This window comes from Mastomys coucha, unplaced genomic scaffold (assembly GCF_008632895.1).
Source record: "Mastomys coucha isolate ucsf_1 unplaced genomic scaffold, UCSF_Mcou_1 pScaffold16, whole genome shotgun sequence".
Taxonomy (NCBI): Eukaryota; Metazoa; Chordata; class Mammalia; order Rodentia; family Muridae; genus Mastomys; species Mastomys coucha.
In genome coordinates, this window is record NW_022196898.1 from 6995620 (window position 1) to 7007341 (window position 11722).

Sequence of the window (11722 nt, forward strand, 5' to 3'; positions counted from 1 at the left end):
AAAAAGAAAGAAAGAAAGAAAAAGAAATTGTTTGCCAAAAAGATAGGTCAGGAAGATGGGCATGTTCTAGCTGAGTTTGGAAAAGTTGACAGGCCAGAGCTAGGTGGCTATCTAAGTATGTAGGAACTTAGGATACAGTTGTATCCTAAAGAAGGTCAATAGTGTGGGGCTCTGAAGGAGATGTGCTTAAAACACTGAGGGAGGGATCTAGATATTATCTTCACATAAAGGAAGTGAGAATATGCAGCTTGAATCTCCTTTTTCTTAGAAAGAATTTTATATTGTTAGAAACATCAAATAAAGCATACAGACAAACTTGAAGTTCCAAACGTATCTGTCTAAGTAAGTTCAGATCTTGGGATGCTATTGCCTTAATGTTTTCTGTAGACAGGACTGTGGCAGAGTCCTGACCTGAGACTTCTTTGACATCATTATTATGATGAAGCAGATGTATTCATGGTGGGACACTGGTGCTCTGAAAATCTCTTTACATGGCAACCTTGAAAGTCAATGCCCTTTTTTATTTCAAGTAAGTTTGGGAAATATGAGAACAAAGAATTTTATTCCAGTGACCCATAAAGCAAATGTTATGGTTGTTTTCTCTGCTGAGGTAGTCATCAATTATATGTACTTTAAGCACATACTAATTTTTCTTTTAGTGGAAGGTTCAATGGTGTCAAGAATTTCCTTCTGTACTTTAGCTTATTAATGAAAATTGAAAAAATATCCCTGGGAAAAAGGTAAACAATTTTAGCGCTAGGAAAATCAATATTGGTATTAAGAGGGCACAGGAGTAAATGGAGTTGACACTGAGACACAAGACAAGGATAAAATGCTTCCACCATGCGACTCCATGCCTGTATTAGTTATTTTACTATTGCTGTTACAAAGCACCACAGACACAAGGAACTTATGGAAGAGTTTATTTTAGTTTATGGTTCTAGGAGAACAAGGGTCTATTGTGATTGGTTTGGCAGTAGGAACAGTAATAACAGGAAGTTGGGAGATCACATCATCAACCACAAACATGAGGCACAGAGAGATAATTAGAATTGGTGTGAGGCTACAACCCCTCAAAGCCCACACCAGTGACATTCCTTTTCTAGTAAGGCTCTACCACCTAAAGGTTCCACACCACTGCACTCAAACAGTGACACCAACTAGGTACCAAGTGTTCCAATACTTGAGTCTATAAGGGAATTTCTCTTTCATACTACAAAGACTAAAACATGGCTTGAGAAGAAAATAGTGTGCCACTTTGTTTGGAAATATTTGGAACAACTTTAAACATGAAAGAATAGAATCTGACCACAGATGGACATGGTTCCTCAACACCACAACCTATGCCATACCACATACAGGGATAGGTGAGGGAAGAGGACTGCATACCAACAAGACAACAATGTAAAGAAGCCCGTCAGAGCCCAGTGGCTTTCCCTTCGATCATCAATGCCAGTATGTCTGCTTAGGCATACAAGCTGCTACCAAAAGCAAACAAACAAACAAAACAAACAAAACAACAACAGCCAAACAAACAAAAACTCTGAGACACTTTTACGATGATTTTGAAGATCTGAGCAGGAAGCTGATGGACTTACAAGCTAGTGGCATGCTCTTTCGTCTTTCTAACTCATGGCTTTAGTAGTCATTATAAAAATATATATTAGAGTATACATGAGAAGTCATTACAAGGTAAGGTATGTACGAGACTGAAGATTTGGTTCTGAGTTGCAGATAACATCCCATGAAAACCAAAAAAAAAAAAAAAAAAAAAAAAAAAAAAAAAAAAAAAAAGGTCTTGGGAAAGTAGCTGATGGTTTTCTGAAGACAAGGGACAGATTTTATTCATCTCTGATTTGAAGCATCTCCTATAGTCCTTTGCATATCAGTAGGTTACAATGAATAGCTTTTGAAAGACAAGAAAATGTCAAGCAGAAGAAACTTATTATAATTGTATAAGTGATGATAGGTGTGGGCAAAATCAAAACTAACAACCTGTGAACGATGTGTGTAGTTATTCCAAGAGGGCACAAAGACTGTCAACACTAACTTGTGGCTAAGTGTGAAAGCACAGAAGTGTAGAACAAAGGAGTGTGAGCAGAGGAGCAAGAAATGATAGCACAGAATGCAGGACTGATCTCATAGCTGCTTCTATGTTCCAGTTAACCAAATCAATAGGGGGTTATACCCTGTTCTAGGGAAGTAGTTTGGGAGGGGTCTGGAGTATATAACAGGTTTTTGAGCAAAATAGAAAAATAAATACTAAGCCAGAGCTAGAAAGAGATGAAGACTGAGATGAAATCGAAGCCTTCATGGTCATAAGTGAAGATAAGTATACAAACATCTCACTACAATAAATGTATTCAAACAATAACCAACATGCCCCAAAGATAATGAATTAGCTTCCATGACAAAGTACTACAGACTGGGTTCCTTAAAAAGCAGAAACACACTGTCCCACTGTTCAAAGGGATGAAAGCCTGGCATGAAGGCTTTGGCAGGAGGCTGTGAGGGAGAATCTGTTCCAGGTCTCTCAGCTAGCTTCTCATGGCAATCTTTGCTAGATATTGTTTATGTTCCCTTGTCTTCACCTTGAGGATGAGTTGGGCATTTTCTGTCTTTTGGCATTATTCCTGTGTGAGTCTCTGTGTCCACATTTCCCCCTTTGAAAATAAGAATCATGTTAGATTAGGAACAACTCTATTGATATGGTCTGAGATTAATATGTAGTTCTAAATAAGGTATTAGTCACAGGGGCTAGGAATGACATCATGATATTTTAGAGGATTGTATTTCAAATCACACCAGAATATAATGGTCCATGGAAATATGTAATGTGGTTTGACCAGATAGGAACTTAAATATTTTGTTTTAGAAAATTGATATAAAGTTGAGAAATAAAATGTTTGGGAGAAGATATCTTCCCATTTGCATTAGAAATCATATTTTTAAAAGTGTCTACTTTTGGATATTGTAGGTATTGAAGGGGGTTCTCTGGGAGGAGTCGGGGTACAAAAGGGAAACAAGAATGTGATTTAATTCTATTTACTTAAAATATGTTTTTAAATGTTAAAAATTCAGATAAATGGATCATGTGATCATGTAACTTCTGTCATCATAATGCAATAAAACTAAAAAAAAGTATCTACTTTTTAAGTGTTTTTTTTTTTTTTCTGTATGTATGCCCTGCAGCTTGTGCATGCATTATGCACAGGGGCCAAAAGAGAATGCCCTCTTGAACTGGAATTACATATGATTGTGAGCCACTGAACAGATTTTTTGCTAACAGAACCTGGGGCTTCCTCAAGAGCAGCCAGTGTTTTTAACCACTGAATGGTCATCTCTCTAGCTCCCAGAAACCATTTTATAAGATAGAACTTGGTTTATTTGATCAACAAGCCACTCATATCTACTATAGACAGGATTTTTTTATATAATATAACAGATTAAAAATTCATAAGCTAACTATAATCTCCAAAATGACTTATAAAAATACTTTGTGTATGTGTGTGTGTGTGTGTGTGTGTGTGTATAAAACTTATTTCCTGCTACGTAGAGAAAGTAGTGCATGTTTTCCTTGAAAATTGGTTTTAATTTCCTAGATAGAACTAATTTCTGATCATATAGGAAATTACTGAAACAAAATTTAGAACAAAGAAACTACATTACTGAGAGATCATTATAGTGAGGAAATGGTTATTAGGTCTAACTAGACATACTGCTAGATGTCAAGAGCACAATTTATATTTAAGGTGCAGGACAAACTAATTCTACCTGTTTCTGATGCATATGCAATACCACCTAGCCATGTCCAATCTTACATTAAACCTCTCTTCTGGTGCCAGAGTAAGCTACCCATCTCAAACATATGACTTTTTTAGCCTCTTCTCAAATGTCTTCAGTGTTGCTCTGTTGCCCACAGACTAAATGCTACGAATGATTTTCATGATGAACAAGTTCCAGTTTCTGTACTCGAACAACCCCTCAATCACTTGTTTTTCATTAGCTAGAAATAGCTTACTCACAAATTGTGATATCTCCATACTGGTGCTAGAGAAGCCAGAAGACACAAGCTCAGCTGTACCAATGAACAAACCACCTTGACGCTGCTATGGTTTAGATATGGTATGTCCACATAGGTCCATGTGTTCCAGCCTTGAGCCTCCAGGCAATAACGCTCAGAGGTGGAGCTTTTGGAAGATGATTGGATATGGGGCCCTTGACATAATCAATGGATTCAATCACTGACAGATTCAAAATTTGATGGAAATTTTAGGAGGTGGTAGACACTAGGACGTGGAGTCTCGTCAATGGAAGTGTGTCCCAGGAAGCTTGTCCTAGAAGATTGCGTGATCCCAGCCTCTGACTCTGATTCTAGTTCCTGCCAGTTCTGGTGTGGGCACAGCTCTCCTCTGATGAAGCTTTCACAACGATGGGGTCAAGTTTCACTAGCCCAAAACTATTATCTAAAGCAAACTTTCTTTTTCCCATTTGTTCTCAGTTACTTTCACACAGTAATGAAATGTGGACACATGTATAAAATGATGACTGTTATAACTATCCTCTTCTTACTCTCCTATGAGGGCAGAGAGGTAGGAGAGGTGAACTTTGGAGGAGACACTTAGAATAAGTATAGATTTTCTATTTTTCTCTCAGAGCCATTTTCTGACCATGTATGTTCTGCACTATACCTCAAAGACAGTGTTTTCTAGTGTGCTGCATTCCAGGAAAGGTACCATAAATAACTCCAGAGGGAAGACACCATACTACCCCTAACAGCTTGTTTTCAGGCACTATTTTCAACACATCCATTACAACTCCTTCCTAGCCCAACCTTTGCTGGACAGCTCTCCAGTGTGTGATGTGATGTGTATTCATGCACTCTATTAACAGGGTTCCCCTTTATGAATTTAGGAGCTCTGATACCATCTTACCCTGTCTAGGAACCCTGGGTACTTCTCCCTGATAGACTCATTAGCTCTTCAGCCTCTGTGTAATCATGCCCAGAGACAGTGTGTTGAATCACCAAGAGTGACTTCTCTTTCTTCAGTGAATCCTGTCTGGTTCTGAAGCTAACAACAAAGTTTTACTAAGTTTAGAATTCTAATCTAAAAAGAAATTGGAAAAGTTTGGCTATGTTAAAATTTATTCATTGACTTATTCTTGTGTTGTGCGAATCTTTCTTCTCTAGAGGAAATGTGACTTCTAAAGTGCATTCCTAAGATCAGGACAGACGGGGTTCCTGCTCTAAAATGTATCATGGTAGATGAATGAAGGATGCTTTCCCAGCAGATGCTAACTGGGACATCAAGGCCACCAACACTTACATTTTCTTTAAAAGAAAAGTTCATTAAGGCTTTTATGTCAGAAATTGGTAAATCACTACACAATCATTTAACACAAAATATGTTTTAGAAAACCTTGGGAATCTCACAAGGCCCCATCCCTAGATGAAGAGCTACAGATAATTAATGAATGACTGCTGAGAGAGGGAGACGCAGGAATCTCCAGGGATGAGAACTCTGCTGGATTATCCAGTCACAAGTGATCAGCCCTGAACACATGCACATAGAAACATTGCTTGTATTTATGTAACAACAAGGAAGGGGAGGTCATTAATTTGAGAAGGAGTGGAGGCAGACATAGAGGGATTGGGGGAGAGGAAATGATGTAAATAAAGTATTCACATAGGAGATTATCTAATAATAATAAACTAAATAATAAGCTAATTCTTTTCTTTGAAAGTAGGAGACTACTTTTAAAGAAAAAAAAGTCTAAGCATCACTAGGCAATGAATCGTAGTCTCCACATGGTTCCGAATAACCCCAGCTGATGTGCACTAGCTTCCTAATCAGTGAGCAGGAAACACATGCACTCTTTTTGTGAGCTACTGTGTCTGGTAAGGATTTCTCTTCACAAATTGCTTTTGTTTAGGAAATCCTTGATATTTCGTTAGACACTAGTCTAAATTGCTTTAAGAATCAATGATTATCTCAAAGAGATGAAGGATGCGATTAAGCAAACCCTTATTCTGTGGGTAGGAACCTATCAAATTTATTGTGCTTTGATCAAGAAAAATCTTATTTATTTATTTATTTATTTATTTATTTTTGCAGCATGTTCAGGATCTTAGTTTTAACATCTTTGAGAAATGTATCAGATCTCAAAAATTTTCATTCACCTATATCTCCTATACTCTCTACTGTCTTCTGTAGAATGTACAACTTCAACTTGTTCATCTGACTTTTTTGAGTATCTACTACTATGGAGGACTCTCTGAGATGGTCTGATATAATATAAACCATTTGAAATAATTTTCAACTTCCAAGAATCTGTATTTAAAAATAAATTGTCTCAAATTTTCCAAACCCTAATTTTTCTTCTTTTCTTGTCTCTTTTTCTTGCTGTAGGATACTGGGAAGATCTTTGCTTCTCTGTGAGAGAGGATCTCTGAATCTGTAAAATAGCAATACTGGCATTTACTACACAGGCTTATTTTGAAGTTGAAAATAAATCTAAAAAATCCAATGACCGTTAGGTCATCCTGTCATTATTATTTCAATCCTATCTCTACAATGTCTCTCTTATTGGTACAGCCAACAGCCCCACATGGGTATTTCTGTTGAGATTAATTAAAACGAAAAAATTAGCAGAACTGTTCACAGTTCAGCTCTCAAGAGGAGCATATGGCTTCTGGCTACCACGTTACACAGTGCAGCAGGTATAAAATGATTTCAATGTCACAGAAAGTCCTATTGGATACCACAGTCTTTAGGATCCTTGAATAAAGGGAGGAGATAGAGACTATAAATCTCCCAAATATTGGCTCTTGGGGAAAAAAAAGCAGGCCAGGCATGTTTCTGATGGCTTTGCTGACAGTTCCATCTAAGAGTCCAGTCTTCCCTTCTTAACCCTTTCAGAAGTGTTATAATCCAAGGTTTACAAAGCATGTATGTATACATAGAATACCTGGATTCTGATATTTATTAACTGTGCAACTTGGGATAAGCTTCTTTTTCTTTCTTTTTCTTTTTCTTTTTCATTTTTTGGGGGGGTGGGTTTTATGAGTAGCATTTTCTTTTCTTTCTTTTTTTTTTGTATTTTCGAGACAGGGTTTCTCTGTGTAGTCCTGGGTGTCCTGTAACTCACTCTGTAGACCAGGCTGGCCTCGAACTCAGAAATCTACCTGTCTCTATTTCCCAAGTGCTGAGATTAAAGGTGTGCAGCACCACCGCCCGGCTTAAGCTTATTTTTAAGAAATGCTTTATTTAGTACTCATATACACACACACACATAATGTGTTTGGATTTAACCCATCCCCATTTGCTCCCCTGCAATTCCTCCCCAATGTGCCTCCCCAACAACTTTCCCTTCCAACTTTTACTCGCTCTCTTTCTCTTTTAAAACTGAATACCCTCCAAGTCCATATGGCACTGCCTGTATATGCATGGGTGTGGGACCATCGACTGGAGTAGAATGGAGAGCCTTACCAGACACTCATTTCTGAAGAAAACTGACTCTTTTTCCCCAGCAGACACCAGATGTCGATTGCTCCTCATAAAGGGCAGGGATTTAAGGAGCTCTCCCTGCCCCTACTGACCCCATCAATCCTAGGATTTTGGCTGGCTTCATCTTAACACAAGTCTTATGCATGCAGTCCCACCTACTGAGATTTCATATATGCAAATATGCTATTATGTTTAACATATACAGTTTTCTGCAGATGTCCATTCCTTCTGGCTCTTACAGTCTTTCTATGCTCCTCCTCCATGATGATCCCTGAGCCTTGAGGAGAAGTGGATATGATGTAGGGCAAGATACTTCACTTCTCTGTTTATACACATCCTCAGTGTAAAATGAAGGTCATATAGGATTTACATCCTCCGCAAATTACCATCAAGCACCAAGGACACTTAGAGAGGTCATACCACAGGACATTTTGGTAGGCACACATGATTTGAACAGTCTCCACAGGACATCACCAACTTTGCCTTTTCTTGAACTGTTTTTGGAAGATTTTTTGGGTCTCTATTTTAAAATTAATGTGACATTTTAAATATACTATTTCAAAAGTAAAAATAATGTGCATATAGAAGAGTCTTCACTTCTGTATGATAGTGACTTTAGGACAGGGTGGTACTCTGTATGCTACAAAAATACATGCTTCTCAAATGGGGGTTATGTGTGAAATACATACACACACAAGCATGTGTTTGTGTGTTTGCACATGCACGTGTGTGTGTGTGTGTGTGTGTGTGTGTGTGTGTGTGTGTGTGTGTGAGACATTTGATGGAAACATTTCTCTCTTTCCCTACTGTTTCCTTATTAAAACCACAGCAGAACATAAGTCAACTTGGATTTGATGGCCGGTTGTCCTTCAGGATAATCTAACCTTGTATGCGAACAAAAAAGCCAGAGCCCTGTAAGAAAATGAACACATTTTGTGAAGCAGATAATGCATTTTCTCTTCTCATACTTTGGTCCCCGTTTTGTGAGCTTTCAGGGCAACTCAGATTACTGTACATTTTCAGTTACCTAAGCAATGGAAGGGAGCAATAGTGCGAATAATTTAATGAGACAGGTAACCTAAACAATGGCTGGGTGTAGGAATCATTAATATTCATTTATTTTAAAATGTTGGTTGATTTAATCCCCATTTGTCAAGTCTTCCAGGCAAAGCATTGCACTGGCACTATTTATCCCTCTGAATAATTCTCATGGTGGATTCATCCCAACAATTGCTTAGTTTGGGCTTATTTTAAATTAGTTTATTTTCACTAACATAGACAGACTGACTTTAGGAGATGAAGTGGCTCAGGGTATCGGGGAAGAATGAGGCTGAAATTAGCATTTTTTATGTTGACAATCAGTATGTAATTTCATCTGTAAGTGAATAAAGAGTTAGGATCTTTATCAATGTGTATATTTAGCATAGCAGGAGGTTGTTCTAGCCTCGGAGAACCTGAAGCACCAGTCCACATCTTTGTGCAGGCTGCAGCAATGCTCAGGCATCAGGTGCTTCCAACAGCTCTGAAGGCTGAGTGCAGGGGTACCACATCAACCCAGTGTGAGCACGCAGGGACCATCTGTCACTGAAATTCCAGCACAGTGACTTCAACACATTGCCGGGTTCTTCCTTTGTGTCTCTTCTGGAATACAGGATGGCAAGATTTCCCCACTCTGCAGAAGGAAGCCAAGTGACAAACACCAATTCCCTGTGCTCTGCTCTGACTTTAACAAGATGGGCCCTAGAACATGTAGCCCACTAACTAGGGTTTTATCTGCTAGTGCCCTGAGACTTTGGAAACAAAAAGCCAGACATGAACCATGACACATTCTCTGGTCTCAGCAGGAAGTCTTTTATAAGCCAGGTTGTTGTAGACTGTAGGTTGCCATCAACAAAATGACTTCAAAGTCCTATTGCTGGACACAACTCACTGAGCATGGTGAAGTTGATTTGGTGTTGACACCAGCCTTCACCTCTGAGTGATAATGACTTTAGGAAAGGAAGGTATTCTTCAGGCTACCAAAGGAAAAACATAAACACCACCCCAGCTACAAACTGATTTATAATTATGTTCTGCCTGCAGGAGATGCTAGTGCAATCAATGGTTTACACAAAGCTTGTGGAAGTAACCAACCAACATCTGATTTGACTGAAGGCCCACTGCATGAGATGAAATCCAGTACATTGTTTCTGACCAAGAACTTGAGACTAGGTTGGTTGGGGACATAGCATAAAACAAAATACTACTCCTCCAGTAAAAGAATGTAGAAATAAAATGACTCCTAAGGGCATTCAGCTACATTCATAGGTAAGAGCCTTGCTTAGCCATCATCAGAAAAGCTTCCTCCTGCAACAGATAAGAACAAATACAGAGACCCATAGTCAGACAATATTCAAAGAGTGAGGGGCCTGGAACACTCAGCCCTAAACAGGATGTCTCCATTAAATTTCTCCCCAGAGGGCCCAGGGAACCCTGTAGAAGAGTAGATGCAAAGAGTATAAGAGTCACAGGGAATGGAGGAGATGAAGGAAACAAGAACCTCTAAATCAAGAGGATGGATGCACATATGAACTCACAGAGCAGGGTCTACACCAGATGGTGTCTTAGAGCTGATAGAAGAAGTGGACACATGTCTTCATCCCTAAACCAAAGGTTATCTCCAACTGATAACTAATTACAAATTAAAATTTGGTTTTCTCTAAGGGAGTCTTACTGAAGAACTCTTTTTTTTCTTATTGGATATTTTCTATATTTACATTTCAAATATTATCCCCTTTCCTGGTCCCACCCCTGGAATCCTCCTGTCCTACCCCTGCTTCCCCATCTTCTATGACTCACCCACCCAGCTATCCACTCCCAACTCCCCACCCTCAATTCCCCTATACTGGGGCATCTATCAAGCCTTCACCGGACCAAGGGGCTCTCCTCCCATTGATGCCTGACAAGGCCATCCTCTGCTACATATGCGGCTGGAGCCATGAGTCCCTCCATGTGCACTCCTTGGTTGGTGGCTTAGTCCCTAGGAGCTCTGGGGGGTCTGGTTGGTTGACATTGTTCTTTTTCCTATGGGGTTGCAAAACCCTTCAGCTACTTCAGTCCTTTCTCTAACTCTTCCACTGGGAGCCACATGCTCAGTCCAATAGTTGGCTGCAAGCATCTTTGTATTTGTCAGGATCTGGGAGAGCCTCTCAGGAGACAGCTATGTCAGGCTCCTTTCAGCAAGCACTTGTTGGCATCCACAATAGTGTCTGGATTTGGTGACTGTATATGGGATGGATCCCCAGGTGGGGCAGTTTCTGGATGGTCATTCCTTAAGTCTCTGCTCTATACTTTGTCTCCTTCCACATTTGCTCACATGAGTATTTTGTTCCCCTTTCTGACAAGAATGGAAACACCCCCACTCTTTGATCTTCCTTCTTTCTTGACTTTCAATGTGGTCTGTGAATTGTATCTTGGGTATTCTGAGCTTTTGGGCTAATACCCACTTATCAGTGAAGTGTATATCTTGTGTATTCTTTTGTGTTTGGGTTACCTCACTCAGGATATTTTCTAGTTCCATCCATTTGTCAAGGATTTCATGAATTCATGGTTTCTAATAGCTGAGTAGTATTCCATTGTGTAATTGTTCCATATTTTCTGTATCCATTCCTCTGTTGAAGGATATCTGGGTTCTTTCTAGCTTCTGGCTATTATAAATAAGGCTGCTATGAACATAGTAATATCGAATGGCTGAGAAGGACCTAAAGAAATGTTTAACATCCTTAGACAACAGGGAAATGCAAAGCAAAACAACTCTGCAATTCTACCTCACACCAGTCAGCACAGCTAAGATAAAAAACTCAGGTGACAGTAGATGCTGGAGAGGCTGTCGAAAAAGAGGAACATGCCTCCAATTTTTGGTGAGATTGCAAGCTGGTACAACAACTCTGGAAATCAGTTTGGTGGTTCCTCAGAAAATTGGACATAGTACTACCTGAGGACCCAGCTATACCACTCCTGGTCATATACCCAGTAGATGCTCCAACATAAAACTGAAGAACCCTTAAGGGCAGACTGAATGCACAGCAGTAAGGGAAACAACAAAAACAAAAACCTCAGAACTTGATTACATCTTTGGAGGTTCCTTATGCCATAATGTCCTGACAAGGCTTTCTTATATCACTGTCTTATTATCATCCCTTAGAAGCCTGTTTTCTTTTTCTTTTTTTTTTTTT